Raw genomic sequence first — 16,538 nt, 5'->3', positions numbered from 1 at the left:
TGTTCTGCCTATGTTTTCTTCTAGAAGTTTTATGGTTTTCATCTTATATTCAGACCTTTAATCCATTTTTAGTTTGTTTGTGTATATAGTATAGGAAAATGTTCTAATATTATTCTTTTACATGTAGCTGCCCAGTTTCTCCAGCACCACTTATTGAAGAGACTGTGTTTTATCATTGTATATACTTGCCTCCTTTGTCATAGATTAATTGATCATAGCACGCTTAGTGTCCATCAGTGGATGAATGGATAAAAAAGATGTAATACATATATATATATATATATATATACACACACACACATACACACATATATACACACACATACACACACACACACACAATGGAATATTACTCAGCCATAAGAAAGAATGAAATTCTGCCATTTGCAACAACATGGATGAACCTAGAGGGTATTATGTTCAGTGTTCTAATTTTTTTTTAATTTAAAAAAAAATTTTAACATAGTTGAGTACACAATTGTCTATTTCGTTGTTTTAATAATTTGTACCTATTTTAATAATTCTTTTGTGTAGTTAATAATGAACTAAAACAACATAAAAAACACCTTTGAGTAGAGAAGGCACATTCTAAAAGGACTAAATGTGGTAATAGAAGTCAAAATGGTAGTCACTACTGGCGTTGGATACGTTAACTCACCGGGAAAGGGGTAAAGAGCTTTCCAAGATGTTGGAAGTGTTTTTATCTTAATCTGGTTGCTGGCACACACGCCTGTGTGTGTGTGTGTGTGTACACTTGTGTGTCTGTAAATATTGAGGAGCATTGTGTACCTTTCATCCAGGTACATGGAACGTCTTGAACACTCTGGAGAGGGGGACACAAGGAAAGAGAAGTTAGGCCAATCATCACAACATTTATCCCTATTCATTTCCCTTTCCTCTTCATTGGTTGTCATTGCCCTCTAAAGGGCCTTCACATGTACGGGTTCCTTAGAAAATCTCTTCATAATCAGCTGTTTCAGTATTTTTTTTTATAACCTTTCTCCTAAATAAGACATCTCTACCGTGTTACAGACTTCTGTTTCCAACTGCTAAGCGTGTTTCTTTGGATCCTCTACAGCATCTTCATAGTGATACTGACCAGCATTCTTGGCCTTTCCCAATCAATAGAAATTGACTAGAAGTTAGATAAGAAATTCAGGCAAGGTTTTACTGGGGCCCATGCTGCAGCAGGGGGCATCAAGAACAAGTAACAGGTTCCCTTGCTCGTTCCCCAAAGAGGGGCGAGCTGGTTCCTTAAATGAGGTGAGGGTAGGGGTGTGTCCAGGGGTTGGGCCAGAGGGATGGCTTAGGTGTTCTGCCCACCGCTTTGTGGTGTTGAGTGAAGGGGGCATACACAGTACCCTGCCTGCTTTTGCTCCCAACACCCGACACCTGGTTTTTGCTCCTGGCTCTTCAGAAGTGGCAGGTTTTTTTTTTTTTTTTGGTCTTTTTGTATATTTTGGCCCAGAACTTGCCCCTACTGTGCATACATGCACTTACTTTTAGTCGTATATAGTTTCTTTGTATTTTGTTTCTCGAGGAGAGGTTTGTCCAGGTGCAAGCATTGCAGCACTGCAGCAAAGGGTCTCAGGTCCCAGCCTGTCTCAATAGCACTAAGACTCTAATAAAACACTTTGGGAACAGACAGACAAATTTTCTTACCTTCAAACCTGCACTTTCTAGAACTGTAAGGACGTATATGTTGACCATCCACATAGTTGAATACCTCTTCTATATTCCTACCTAGGGGTCACACATGTTCCTTTGAGTACTTCAGAGAGTAGTAATTCTGCATCTTCTGAACCAGAACACCTTTAGATCTAAGGGTTAGAATATTCTTTATGTTAACACCAAAAACTAATCTCAGATTCCACATCATACCATTTATATATTCAAAGTACATGGCATATATTTGAGTTTAATACATTCATTTGGACAAATACTTACTAAGTGACTACTGTTTAAAAGAAATAGTTTGTTGAATGTTAATTTTATTTTTTATATAATTGAATTTATATTTTGCTTCTGTATAACACAATATCTAACTAAAATAAATAGATAAAAATTAATCTAAAACAGATTGAAAAAATCTAAATGCTAACAAAAATATGAAGGCAACTTTGAGTTAAATAATAATTGCACCTAATATAATGAGTCATTCTTTGTTTGAGCAAAGACAAGGCCATTTGCTGCATAATGCAAAGCAAGTCTGTTATCCCTCAGGGAGGACACAGCACTTGATCTACTTTTTCCATGATATATTACCTTTCAGAAGCTTTTCTTTCACATAAGTAATCACTTGCAGGACAGTAAGAATATCTTATGAAGGAAGAGAAAGAGGAAAATAGGTGAAAGCACATGCTAGAAAAAACAGAAACCCTAAAAATTCAACCACTTAAGTTTACCAGACTTGAAGAATTTATTAACAGTGACAAAAATTCGATAAAATGAAAGTCCTATGCAAGGAGTAGAAAAAGATTATAAGAAAAAAAATTCTTTCTTACTAGTTCTAAAATATTTCCTTAAGAAGACCATCACAGAGTATGTTGACCATGTTGCATTTTTCCTACTGCTATACTATTTTTCAATTACAGAATACAACAACTCTTCAGTGAAAAAAACAAAAAGGATTGAGAAACAATTTTTTTAGGCATTACAGACATGTTCTAAATATCAAAAGCCCAGTCACATATGCATTTTAATAGGTAAAATGACATTATGACTGTATACTATGCCAAATATAAAATAGACAATATTATTTTCCTTAAATTTCCACATCCTCTGATTTATGTCAGGTTCAGAAAATGACATAGTATCAAGGCCAAGAAGTATCCATAAGTGAAATTTCCCTGTGGACCCCTAGAAATGGAACTGCATCTTTTCAATTCATGTACTTCTTCAGACTCTATGTTAACTTGAATCTGACTATAATATCTGAAGTCTGATGGTTGCTTCTATTTGTAAAATGGTTACAGAAGAATAGAATAGTGAGATTTGGCAAATCGTGTTGATTTTCTTGTACCTTTTTTTATTGAATGAAAGTCTTTACAGGTATAGTATATTGTTTCACAGTTTCTTATTGTACAGATGATAAGACAGGATAGAGATGGAACATTAGTGGAATAGTTTATGTTGGAAATAATTTATCTATATTGGAATTGTGCTGTTGGGGCCTTTAATAACTTAGCTACATTTCTGAGCTGAGATACATCAACCAAGGTTCATTTTGTTCTCTGCACCCTATCAGCAATTATTTTCCTTAACCTTAAGTTTCACATTCAATATACACATTAAACTAAACCTATCATCTTGGGATACTCAGAGCATATTTTCTCCATTTCTACTGTAAATATAACGTGGCCCTTCAATCTATGGACTAGAACATGTGTAAAAGAAGGTTTATTTGGAGAGAAAGAGAGAGGGACTGTCAGTTAAGGATTCTCCACTGACTATTCTGGAGTTCATTGGCTTTAATTAAAGTAGTAGAGATGCCCGAGAATTTCCAACAGAGACTGAAATTAAGAAGCACTAAACCAGAAATCTATAGAGCCGTGTGGCTGACAGGGTCTTGGTGCTCCAGCCTGGTGTCAGGCCTGAGCCTCTGAGGTGGGAGAGCCGAGTTCAGGACATTGGACCACCAGAGACCTCCTGGCCCCACGTAATATCAATCAGCGAAAGCCCTCCCAGAGATCTCCGTCGCAGCGCTAAGACACAGCTACACCCAACAGCCAGCAGCTCCAGTGCTGGATGCCCCATGCCAAACAACCAGTAAGACAGGAACACAACGCCACCCATTAGCAGAGAGGCTGCCTAAAATACTAAATTCACAGACACCCCAAAACACACCACTGGACACGGCCCTTCCCACTGGAAAGACAAGATCCAGCCACCCACCAGAACACAGGCACCAGTCCCCTCCACCAGGAAGCCTACACAAACCACTGAACCAACTTCACTCACTGGGGGCAGACACCGTAAACAATGGGAACTACGAACCTGCAGCCTGCACAAAGGAGACCCCAAACACAGTAAGTTAAACAAATTAAAAAATAAGAAGACAGAGAAATATGCAGTAGATGGAAGAGTAAGGTAAAAACCCACCAGACCAAACAAATGAAAAAGAAATAGGCAGTCTACCCAAAAAAGAATTCACAGTAATGATAGTAAAGATGATCCAAAATCTTGGAAATAGAATGGAGAAAAAAGCATGATACGTTTAACAAGGACCTAGAAGAACTAAAGAGCAAATGATGAACAACACAGTAAGTGAAATTTAAAATTCTCTAGAAGGCATCAAAAGCAGAATAACTGAGGCAGAAGAAGAGATAAGTGACCTGGAAGATAAAATAGTGGAAATAACTACTGCAGAGCAGAATAAAGAAAAAAGAATGGAAAGAATTTAGGACAGTCTTAGAGACCTCTGGGACAACATTAAATGCACCAACATTCAAATTATAGGGGTCCCAGAAGAAGAAGAGAAAAAGGGTCTGAGAAAATATTTGAAGAGACTATAGTTGAAAACTTCCCTAATATGGGAAAGGAAATAGTCAGTCAAGTCCAGGAAGTGCAGAGAGTCCCATACAGGATAAATCCAAGGAGAAACACGCCAAGACACATATTAGTCAAACTATCAAAAATTAAATAAAAAGAAAAAGTATTAAAAGCAGCAAGGGAAAAGCAACAAATAACATACAAGGGAATCCCCATAAGGTTAACAGCTGATCTTTCAGCAGAAACACAGCAAGCCAGAAGGGAGTGGAAGGACATATTTAAAGTGATGAAAGGGAAAAACCTACAACCAAGATTACCCATCAAGGATCTCATTCAGATTAAACAGAGAAATTAAAACCTTTACAGACAAGCAAAAGCTAAGATAATTCAGCACCACCAAACCAACTTTACAACAAATGCTAAAGGAACTTCCCTAGGCAGGGAACACAAGGGAAGGAAAAGACCTACAATAACAAACCGAAAACAATTAAGAAAATGGTAATAGGAACATGCATATTGATAATTAACTTCAATGTAAATGGACTAACTGCTCCAACCAAAAGACATAGACTGGCTGAACGGATACAAAAACAAGACCCATATACATGCTGTCTACAAGAGACCCACTTCAGACCTAGGGACACATACAGACTGAAAGTGAGGGAATGGAAAAAGATATTCCATGCAAATGGAAATCAAAAGAAAGCTGGAGTAGCAATTCTCATATCAGACAAAATAGAGTTTAAAATAAAGACTATTACAAGAGACAAAGAAGGATACTACATAATGATCAAAGGATCAATTCAAAAAGAATATATAACAACTGTAAATATTTATGCACCCAACATAGGAGCACCTCAGTACATAAGGCAAATGCTAACAGCCGTAAAAGGGGAAATCGACAGTAACACAATCATAGTAGGGAACTTTAACACCCCACTTTCACCAATGGACAGATCATCCAAAATGAAAATAAATAAGGAAACCCAAGCTTTAAATAACACACTAAGTAAATCTACCTACTTATTGATGACTGAATAAATACACCTTACATGAAGACTTTTAAAATTAGGTTCGGTGTATTCATATCGTGGCATTGGTTGTCCATTTGAGAAATTCTAATCCCTAGTACAGGTTATTTTAGTAACAATATATATACATATATGTTCACAAGAATCTTACATATTATTAACAGTAAAATATTTTTTGAGCAGAAATGTCTAAAACATTATGCTTTTAGCATGGTTCCAGAGTCATCATTTAAGCCTAAGTACTTAGTTGCAATATTCTTTCATAGAAACATTTGAAAGATTATAAAAAGAACTTACTTTAAAAAACGCAAGATACTTAACATAAACTGAGTATCAGTAATACAAAAGAGAGTGTATAGAACACAGAATCATTCAAGATTCCTCCTCAGGTAATAAATTATAAAGTGGATGGGTTAGGATTGCACTGGACAAAAAGACTGGCAACAAAAAATGAAAAACTTCTCATTTTAGCTTTAGCTATTCAAATTGCTCATGGGGATTTGAATAAGATTTTAACATTAGGTAAAAGACAACATTTCTAAAAATTATTTCTTTATTTATTTACTGTGTCGGCTCTTAGTTGCGACGCGGGATCTTCTGTTGCGGCACATGGGCTTTTCGTTGTGGTGTGTGGGGTTCTGTCTAGTTGTTGTTGTGCGCGGGCTTCTGTCTAGTTGTAGCGTGAGGGTTTTTTTTCTCTCTCTAGCTGTGGCGCCCAGGCTCCAGGGTGCATAGGCTCTGTAGTTGTTGTGTGTATGGTCCAGAGCGTGTGGGCTCCGTAGTTTGTGGCACACCGGCTCTCTAGTTGAGGCACGCGGGCTCAGTAGTTTTGGCACGAGGGCCTACCCCGTGGCATGTGGGATCTTAGTTCCCTGACCAGGGATTGAACCCACATCCCCTGCATTGGGAGGTGGATTCTTTACCACTGGACCACCAGGGAAGTCCCCAAAGACAACATAGTTTTCACCAACTCTTGCATCCACTGTTATTGTAGGACATATAGGCCTGTATAATGTCCTTCTGTTAATTTCTGGATGTCCCAGGAATTGTACCTCTGGTAGTCACACCTGAAATCTGTCATTTTCTTCAGCAATTTTTTTCTCTTTGACTTTTGTGTATTTTCTATTTAGTTTCAAAATTTGCTTGATAATAAATGCCAAAGAAATACTACTGTTTAGTTATAATATATGGTACAACTTTTATAAAAATTTTTTTTGTTTGTTTATTCTTTTCCTATCCCAGACCTCATGGTCCTCTGCAGACTCAGACAGAAATGCATGGCAAGGTGGGCCTAGAGGTCATTTTGATGCCATTTTGTGCCCAGAATCACCCTGCCCTTTTTGAAACTAATTCTTACCTAACTCTGACTTCTCTTAAAGAGGACAGTCTCCAAGGGGGTCCCTGTCATTTATGCATATGCCTGCAGGAGGGAGCATTCCACTAGTTCACCCCAGCACCGTGAATTACAGCAAGGGATAGTAACCGCAGCAGAGACTCAATAATATCAGCTCGACTACTACTCAGTACTACTAGGTACTCTATAAATATTGTGCTAGTTGCCTTTGCTTTTTCAATCTCATCCTTTACCAGGTAACAATACCTTTTACCTCTAAATAAGGATTAGAACAGTCTTGCTCAAAGTCTCATGAAATTAAATTGTGGAAGAGTAATTAGAACCCAAATTTATTTGTTTTTAAAGACCGTGTTCTTCAGTTATAACAACTTGCTTCCTGATGCTCAAATCTTGGAAACATAAGCCCCTATTGGAAAGATTTATGCTCAAATTAGTTAAATTCTACAAATTGGGCTTCTATAAGCAAAAATAAAATATAATTAATTTGATTTTTGTTTGTTTTCTTTTGTTTATAACAGAACTAGGGCAACTAGATCTCTGAGCTAAAACCAGCTTTAAAGATTCATTTGGTACTACGTAGGGATCAGGTGTGGTGTGGCATGTTGTAGCTCCTTTCTGTCGTGATCAAATGAGTGTATTAAGTTCATTAATTGACTAAAATAAATAAATTAGAACATAAACGGTCAAAAATAGAAAATACCTTTTTTTGGCTGTTTGTTCTCCACATTAAATTTGGAATTCTGTCAGATTTGTTGCACTGAATCAACATTGGGAGTACAAATATAAAATTGTTTTATTTTCTCTAAGATTCCCCTTAATCATGCTCTGGAGAATTTACCTTTTCTACCTCTAATTACATCTCAGGGAGATTCATAACTTCCTGGTCACTTTCAGATTTAAAAAGATATCATCCAGTTCTGTCCAGTTATATATTCTTATTTCATATTTTTTCCCACGCAGTCCCTCTTCCCTCCACATTATGCTTTACTGTGACTCCAGGCTCCTGCCGTGGGGAAGTACACATGCCTGATTGTACTCTTTCCTATGTTGAGATGGAGAGAAGGAATTGGAGAGATAGCAGTGGTTGTCTCTGCCTATCGGTGGTGGAAAGACACTGCTGCTTTCACTCCAGCCAGGCCTGGTCTGCTTGCTCCTTGTAACTTTTACTGGTGTGGTGATGTCCATGTAGGTGACATGCCTTGTTTTCTTGTGGACAGTGTTGTCCTTTTTAGAACCTCAAACATCATAGAGTCCCTCCTAAGGCAGAGTCAGCCCAGTCTTTCTCAGTCCCTGGCAGTAGACCATGCTCCCAACCCCAGATTTTAGTGGGAAAACTTCCTTGGAAGCCACCTAGGCAATTTCTTGTTGTGCGCATTCTTTTACCTGTATGTTCCTTCAGATGGAGCCACAGAAACCATTACTGTGCTTTCCAGGTTTCCAAGAACCATTGAAGACTATGGGGATATTATGGGATTCTCATTCTAGGCATGGAACCCTACAGTCTTTATTTGCCTTCATAATGTGGCAAACAAATTGCTTCCTGATGCTCAAATCTTGGAAACATAAGCCCCTATTGGAAAGATTTATGCTCAAATTAATTAAATTCTACAAATTGGGCTTCTATAAGCAAAAATAAAATAAAATTAATTTGATTTTTTTTTGTTTATAACAGTTACCAGAACCAAACTTATGTACCAGAACCAAAATGTAAAGAAGTAGTAGTCATGCCTTCTCAAGGATGACCTTCCTACACTCTATTCTGATGTCAGTAAGTGTCACTTGATTCCTTAGCAGTAAGCATCCAGGCAGGGAAAGGGGCTCCTATCTCCCTTCCTGCTGGCCCCTTTCTTAGGGCCTCCTCTCACTACATGGAGGGTGTTGAAGGGAGGTGGAGATCCCCAGCCTCCACAGGGAAAAGAAAGGACCACTGCATGCCTATCAACTCTAAGGATAATGAAATGATCTTTCCTTTACAAAACGGCGGGGGGGGGGGGGGCGTGCACGGGGAAGGAGGTAATTGCGGAGTTAGCAAAGCCAAATATTACAACATCTTCAAAGGACCTGGAGAGTTATCTTGCACCTGTTGTGTTTTCTTTTTTCAAAATGTCAAAATCATGAAGCTTCTTTGTCTTCACTTTTGGGTTAAATGTCTGTGCAACAGAAATGTGCACTCAGCATCACATTACAAAAGCATCATTTGAGTATCGAAAAACTTACCTTGTGAAAAACTTGACATTATGCCTTTAAGACATCCTGAGTGAGTATGTCTCATCAGCAAATATAAGCCTTCCACTCTGCTTGACAGGTAGATTTCTAGTGGGAGATGAATGCATCTCAAACTCTCATAGCTCCGTGACAGAACTCTCTGTAGTCATTCAACTCACTCCCTTTGCTCTGACTGCAAACTCCACAAACAACATTTAAGATGCTGTTTTAAAAAAAACTACATTTTTTTTTTAAATGTGGCTTTCTGTGTAGATTTTCCTGACCACAAATAAAAAAAATTCAGTTTCATTGTATTTCTCAGAGTAATTTTCCCAACATTTTCTGTGTTTCTAATCTTAATTTAGGTTGCTTTGCTGTCTTTTTGTTAATTTATTTTCAGGTCGCTGAAAAGAATGTCCTCTTCATAAGTAACTACCATGTGGCAGGGTTGTTGTTACCCAATCAAACAAAGTAAGGTTGACTTCTCAAAGGCAGTACGCAAAACATGTGAATTAATAGTTGTTGCTACCACTGGCACAGAGTGAAGAGCAGACTAAATGAGTCTTTCAAAGAAGTTCACTCATATTATTGGAGCTATCTATACATCAAGAGAAAGTTAGGCATGTGCCCTTATATAACTAAGTACTTATAAACAATCTTCTATTTAGTTTCCAATAAAATAATTTTATTTTAAAAATCTAGAATTTTTAAAGAACTTCATGAATATTAGAGGAAGTTGAAGCATATTTTTCTCCTCTCTGATTGACCATCATTTTGAAGGACCTTGGTCTATCAAATTCTAAAATATAATTTCCATTAGTTTTTTAGCTTTAGATAATATAAAATTAATTTCTATAATGCTCTCTAACAATAACAATGAATGGAGTTCCAAATATATCTGTCATAGACATACAACTTGCAAATATGCTAAGGTAAAAAGGAAGGTGGTTCTTTATCCAGTTTATATTTTTTTATTATTATTTTTTAAATAGTAGTTTTTATTGTGTATGAAATTTGGAGTGAGTTTTATTAATTAATTTATTATTTTTTGCTGTGTTGGGTCTTCGTTTCTGTGCGAGGGCTTTCTCTAGTTGTGGCAAGCGGGGGCCACTCCTCATCGCGGTGCGCAGGCCTCTCACTGTGGTGGCCTCTCTTTTTGCGGAGCACAGGCTCCAGACGTGCAGGCTCAGCAGTTGTGGCTCATGGGCCCAGTTGCTCCACAGCACGCGGGATCCTCCCAGACCAGGGCTCGAACCCGCGTCCCCTGCATTAGCAGGCAGACTCTCAACCACTGCGCCACCAGGGAAGCCCCTCTTTATCCAGTTTAAATGGCACTGAGTATGTTTTTCGTCAACCTCTTTACACAGGAAGACATGGTGATTTCATTAGTGTGGTCTTAGAGATTCACCTTTTGTTTGAAATCTCAAAGGATTTAGCAAGCAAGATCAGGTCAACAAATAAAACCCAATAAATGCAGTAGCACCCAAAAGCTAATTAGACAAGCAATAAGAACACACCGGTTATAAACTACTTAATCTAGACTTCAATAAAGGAGATAAGAGACATGAAAGCCAGTAGTGCTAATTCCTCCCCCACCTTTATCTAACACTCCCCCTCTGCTCTACTTTTCCCCAATGATTCTAATGTAGTTATTAGTTACAATACTAGACAACATTGACTCTGTTCAAGGAGCACTTAATCTCTATTACACAGAGGTTGGAAGTCAGAAAACGATCATCCATATCAGTGATTTCTGCAGAAGACAGCTGCTGAACCGTGTAAGGCTGTTTAAGGATAAGAATGAGTTCCCAGCTATTTCACAAGTCAAACAGTATTGTGGAATCATATTAGAATCTTCAACAGCTAAAGGAAACACTAGATCACAGAATATTTATGTTTGTAAAAAGTATTATATCTTAAGACAACATCAGTCATTTAGTATCAATTATTTTCAATTTGATTTAAAGGTAGATGGAGAAAATTTTCTGTGGTCAGTGTTGTCTATCAATCAATAGAAAACAATAAGATAATTTTTGCAATTATTTGTTGGCAGTTAATAATTTTTATGAACTTTGTCCCCATGTTTAGAAAAAGATATTTTTTAATTTCTTAGTTTGTAAATAGATGGAATTTTTTAAATGTTTACATAAAGCTAATTTGGGGGAATCAAAATGTAGTTAAAATTCAAGAGAAAGAGGTACCTATTTTAAAATCTCCCTTGAAATTATTTTGTGATGTGAAAAATCTTTTTATTATGCAAATGTTACATTTATCTTCATATACCTTTCAGCTTCTCTTAAAGCAAAATATTTATAATTTAGCAACTTCTTTAAAACAAAACATCAGCTTATACATTTCTTCAGCCTCTCTTTAACTCTTTTCCATCAAAAAGGAAAAAAAAATATGGACAATACAATAATGCAAATGGCTTTTTTCCCCTCGTGTATCATTGCTTTTCTTTCCTAAATGCATGAGTGCTATTTACAAAGGTGGGGGCATTCTATTTTGGCAGCAATATAAACCTCTGATAAACAGCTGCAGGGCTTATGGCTTTAGCATAGCCATACTGTAATGGAACATTTCAACCAGACAAAGGAGAAGTTTGAAGAAAATGGGAGAAAGCCTTCCTGACAACACCGACATTTACCCACATACAAAAATAGTAGACAGAGTCACTCTGGCACCTTGACAATTCAGACACTGCACTCTGCAGTTTTGCCTTTCTGGCTGCTTCTTTCCCAAGTCCATATATAACAAGAATGAAAGTCATTCAAGTGGTAAATTACTCTTCCTGGAAAGAGGACTTCAGTTTGACCAGTATACAAATGAAATTTGAGGATGGAGACATAGAATTTTTTAGTAAGGAATTTTTTGTATGTTTAATCGACAGAGACTGACTCCTATGGTTGTAAGGCATATATATTTTCTACATCTTGCACTCAGGAATTCCCTCTTTTCCCTCAATATTAGCTTAGTAGAAACTTCCTAGGAAAGTTTTGAATGTTCTATGGACAAGTTTCTATATTGGCTTTAGAAAACTGAGAAAACATAGCTCAATCATTTTAATTTTTTTTGCAGAGAATGCTAAGGTCCCTTTGTATGGTTTTTATGGAGAAGAGAGCAATCAAACACAACTAATATTCTAAGCCAGTTACCAACAATACAGTCTATCATGGCACAAAAATTCAATGTTGAAGAGTTAAATATTAGTAGTAATTTTAAACATTGACACCTAAGTTTAAAAATTTGGAAAACATTCAGGAAAACAGAAAAATAAATTTTAAATTATATAATGATCTTACTTTCTAATGATGGCTACTATATCTTTTTCTTTATTTATGTACACATACACATATAAATGCACTGATACACTTTTCTCATAAAAATGGGTCCATGTCAAACTCATTAAAGTTATGTTTTTGATTTAATGACATTTTCTATGTCATTAAATCTATAAAATCAGATTAATAGAGACATAAAATTCTTAATTTTATTTTTTCCTATTAAGTTTTGATGTCTTTCTCAACTATGCTTTGGAAAACATTCCTGATATAATCCATAAAAAATTTCAAAATAAAGCATAAAATCTAGTAATGTTGAAGAAAATTGCACCAGACAAGTTAAACAGGCAAGGAAAACTTTATTCAACACGATTGCAATAGTGGTGAAGACTATTGCAATAGAGGAGAAATACTGAGCTCAACTCCAATGAAACATAAGGCAGGAAAAATTTAAAATCCTGGTATAAGCTAGTGGGCAGGTACTAGAGGATGTAGGAGGGGATTTAGCCAACGTGATTTGTTCATCAGTGTTTACCAATTGGCTTTTATCCTGTTTATTTTAGTGAATTTAAACTCCTATCTGCACACAGAGACTGGGAGATAGGGGCCTTATTTTTCTTGATGACTGCATTACAAAGGGATGACTTCAGGTCCTTCAGAAAGACATTCCTAGGTTGTAAAACTGCCCCAGCTGGTAGGAGATTTACATCACAAAAAGGCAGGGAAAGAATTTACATTTGCAAGTTTTCTAGAATAAATGCTCTAATAAAAGGGAGGTTAGGAGCCTATTGTCAGGAAGAAACCTAACTCAATTTTAGTAAAGCTGAGGGGAAAGGTAAGGCCATCTTGGTCAGTAACAATATATGTTGCTATGCATACTTCATTTATGAATTTTGGTTATAGTTCATCTATTATATTGGAAGCTTGCAACTGTTTGGGGTGAATGTAGACATGCGCAATGTCAGGAAGAAATGATGCAGTCAAGACCAGTATGGCTCAGATCCAATCAATTATGAGAAAGTATTTAAATTTCTACATAGAGCAAACATGTACTATCTGACATATGAAACAAATTAAACAGACAATAATAATGCTACAAGATGGTTGCTGGATTACTGAGCTTTTTCAAGGACTATTTAAAGAGAAGGAATTCACAAACACATTTATCATTATGAAAAATAACTATTTCACTAAAAACTAAAACTTTAATAAGAAAAAAATGGTTTGTGTGAATGAAGTCATAAATAAGCCATCAGGAGAATTTTTACAACTAATTTAAAAGAAAGCATTTCAAATAAACAGAATCTCAATGGCATTTCGTTGTTGTACGTTAGTAAAAATGAACAATTGTTTTCATTTTCCCTTCTTCTGAGAAACTTGGTAGTATAACATCCATCAACCATACATACACTCCTTGTTAGTTCTAATTGGTTTAATCAAAACAAATCAAATTATAGGTAAAAGGAATCCTGAATTACATTTCCTCTGTCTACTCCTTTATCCAAATGTTCCTGATGTCATAATTGAATATCTTTGACTCTTGTTTCCCTAGACTGTTACACAGATCCTATGATTTAAAAATCTTGGTTATTTTAAGTTTAGATGACTTTTATTTAACCATTCTTAACATTCCTGCTCTATCTGAAGCTCTGCTAAAATCCTAGAAAAAAATATGTATATATGTTTTATATATATATATATACATGAATATATATATACATATATATACACAAATATATATACAGATATAGATATATATATGTACAGAGAGACTAAGATATTGATACAAAATGGTTATTTATACATGTACATATAAATACATATATTTATGTATATGTAACTATTATTTCTGTATCTATAGGTTCATCTGCCTCTATATCTGTATTTGCATTTTGTATATATATTTGCATTTATAGCTTAATTTTGCCACAATCACTTCTTTCCAAAGCGTAGGATGTCAGTTTTTTTCTTCATAGTTATTTTTTGCTCCCTGCTTCTAGATATAATATTCAGGCTTTAAAAACGTTTTTAACCTCAACTAAAGCCATTTCATAAAAATAACTTTTAGTCCTGTTTCTTTACTGCATGTTTTATTTCAATTCTTGCTCCCATTTTCTTGCTGATGACAACAGGAGTCACTTCCTCATACCAGAATTTCAAAAAGGGACTGTAACCTATGGGTGAGATTTTTGTATTCCTGAACAATTGGAAGACGAGCAATAAAGAGTAAAAGAATTCTAGGGACATAGAAAATTTTGTGTCTTATATTATTTTAGTCTAGTCTTGATTACTATCTTTCCTTTAAACTGTCTTAACACTTTAAATCTGAGATTTATGATGCAAGAAGCATAATGATAGAGCCATAATCATCTCAAAATCATTTTCACTTTCCCCTCAATAGGGGGTTGTAATTGCATGTAGTCACGGAAATTAGTGTTGGCCATAGGCCTAGAAGGGAAAAGAACGGCACAACTAGAAAAAGTTACACTGAGAACTATTAAATTTGCTAATAAAATTTCAAATCCACTCCTCAGTAGAAAATAATCTTTTCCTGGTATTGTATACTTTCTTACTTGAGTATCTACATAACGCATTTAGTATGAGAAGGATTTAGGGAAATGTATCCATTTAGTTCTATGAAAGAGGTGAAGAAATTAAAATTTACTTAGGGCGCTACTATAATTCATATATATGTTGTCACTGACAATTTCTTATGACTCCATCTATCTACACATTGTTTAAATACATATAAGACACTCTCCCAGCATACTCGGGCAAAAAATAGAGCTGCACCTCTGAGTGGACCGTGGCAATAGCCTCAATACAAATTTTGATTTTCAATCAGTATTTTCTTGAAAAGTCAAGCTTGATCATTCAACTATCATGATTAAAACTCTCCACAAGCCTCCTACTCTGTTACATAGATTGTGAGAACACCGACATTCCAGGCCCTGATTTAGTCTTCAGCTTCATTTCATACTACTAACCACTAACTCCCTCTTAGTCTATGCTTCCCCCATTCCAGATTTGTTGAACTTCTTCTGGTTCCTCAGAGTGCCCTTGTTCTCTCTTCTCTTCTGGACTTTGTGTCTAAATCAGACCAGTGGAGGATAGACAAGATCCATAAGGGCAGTAGGTATGATGGTCAAGCACATGAATGGAAGAGCCAGAATATCAGCATCTGAGTCCTAGCTCTGCCTCAAATATTACATAAGCGAGTTACTTTTCGCCCTCTTCTGCACTTAGGTGCAACAATGGAGTTAACCATATTCTACCTCATAGGTCTGCTGTCTACTATGAGAAAGTACAAGTGAAGCACTGAGAATAGTCCTTGGCACACAGCAAGTGTTCAATAGATGCTGGCTGTTATTATCATAAAGGACATGTTTTTCAAGGAGGAAAAAATTAGATGAGGGAGAAAGGGATGTGTTATTGCCAAATAGAGCACTGATGAGAATAAGCATGAATTTACGATATTATGTGAAAAGGGTCATTTATTTGAAATGTTGGAGTTTCTCTTGTGGCTTATTTACTCATACAAATTTAAGAAGAAATTAACGTGATTCTAACTCTCCAAGCCTCATCAACATGATCATCCGGAATAAATTGTAATTTATTGTTCTACAGTTGACAGGGGAAGAACATTGTAAGATGAGCCTAAGGGTAATCAGATCTTCCTGAAATAGAGAAAATTAAAAGGTCAATTGTCCTTTGAAGCTTCCCAGTGCTCTTTTTTGTCAAACATGCAAATCCGCAGTGCTGCCTATAGAATAATCTTCACAAGTACTATCAGTTTAATAAAATACTTACTTTTATCTTTCTTATACATACATTATTCCAAGCTCACATCTAAGTCATTCTTCATGGTAAGAGCTAATCTCATTTCCTCATACCTGTCACTGAATCATGTTAAATATCTCACTAAGAATAATTACCTCACAGCTAAATTTCCCTGGCCTTTCTGGGTACAAAAAAAGGGAATGGCTTTATCCACTCAGAAACATTGTCATCTAGGATAGCCATTTTTATATTCTGCATAAGAGAATACATATTATTTTGACATAAGTAAACCATCAACTTGATTCCAACATAACATTTGAGATATTTAAGTTATTTGCGTCCAAGTTACCATAATGTGACCTTCAGAAGTATGGTCTCATCTCAGGAACTTTTTCA

General features: G+C 36.0%; 1 long non-coding RNA gene across 1 annotated transcript in view; it reads right to left on the bottom strand.

Annotated features, from left to right (window-relative positions):
- Positions 1-340: 340 nt before the first annotated feature.
- LOC137204996 (uncharacterized) overlaps positions 341-16,538 on the bottom strand; it is a 28,679-nt gene continuing 12,481 nt past the window's right edge. Inside the window, exons 2-3 of the long non-coding RNA XR_010933947.1 lie at positions 1,663-1,820; positions 341-823 (exon numbers count right to left, since the gene is read on the bottom strand). This is a non-coding gene — a long non-coding RNA (uncharacterized lncRNA). The remainder of the gene's footprint in view (positions 824-1,662; positions 1,821-16,538) is intronic.

This window comes from Pseudorca crassidens, chromosome 13, assembly GCF_039906515.1.
Source record: "Pseudorca crassidens isolate mPseCra1 chromosome 13, mPseCra1.hap1, whole genome shotgun sequence".
NCBI classification, from domain to species: domain Eukaryota; kingdom Metazoa; phylum Chordata; class Mammalia; order Artiodactyla; family Delphinidae; genus Pseudorca; species Pseudorca crassidens.
The sequence above is the reverse complement of the archived record's forward strand: the minus strand, read 5'-3'. Positions and strand labels throughout refer to the sequence as shown.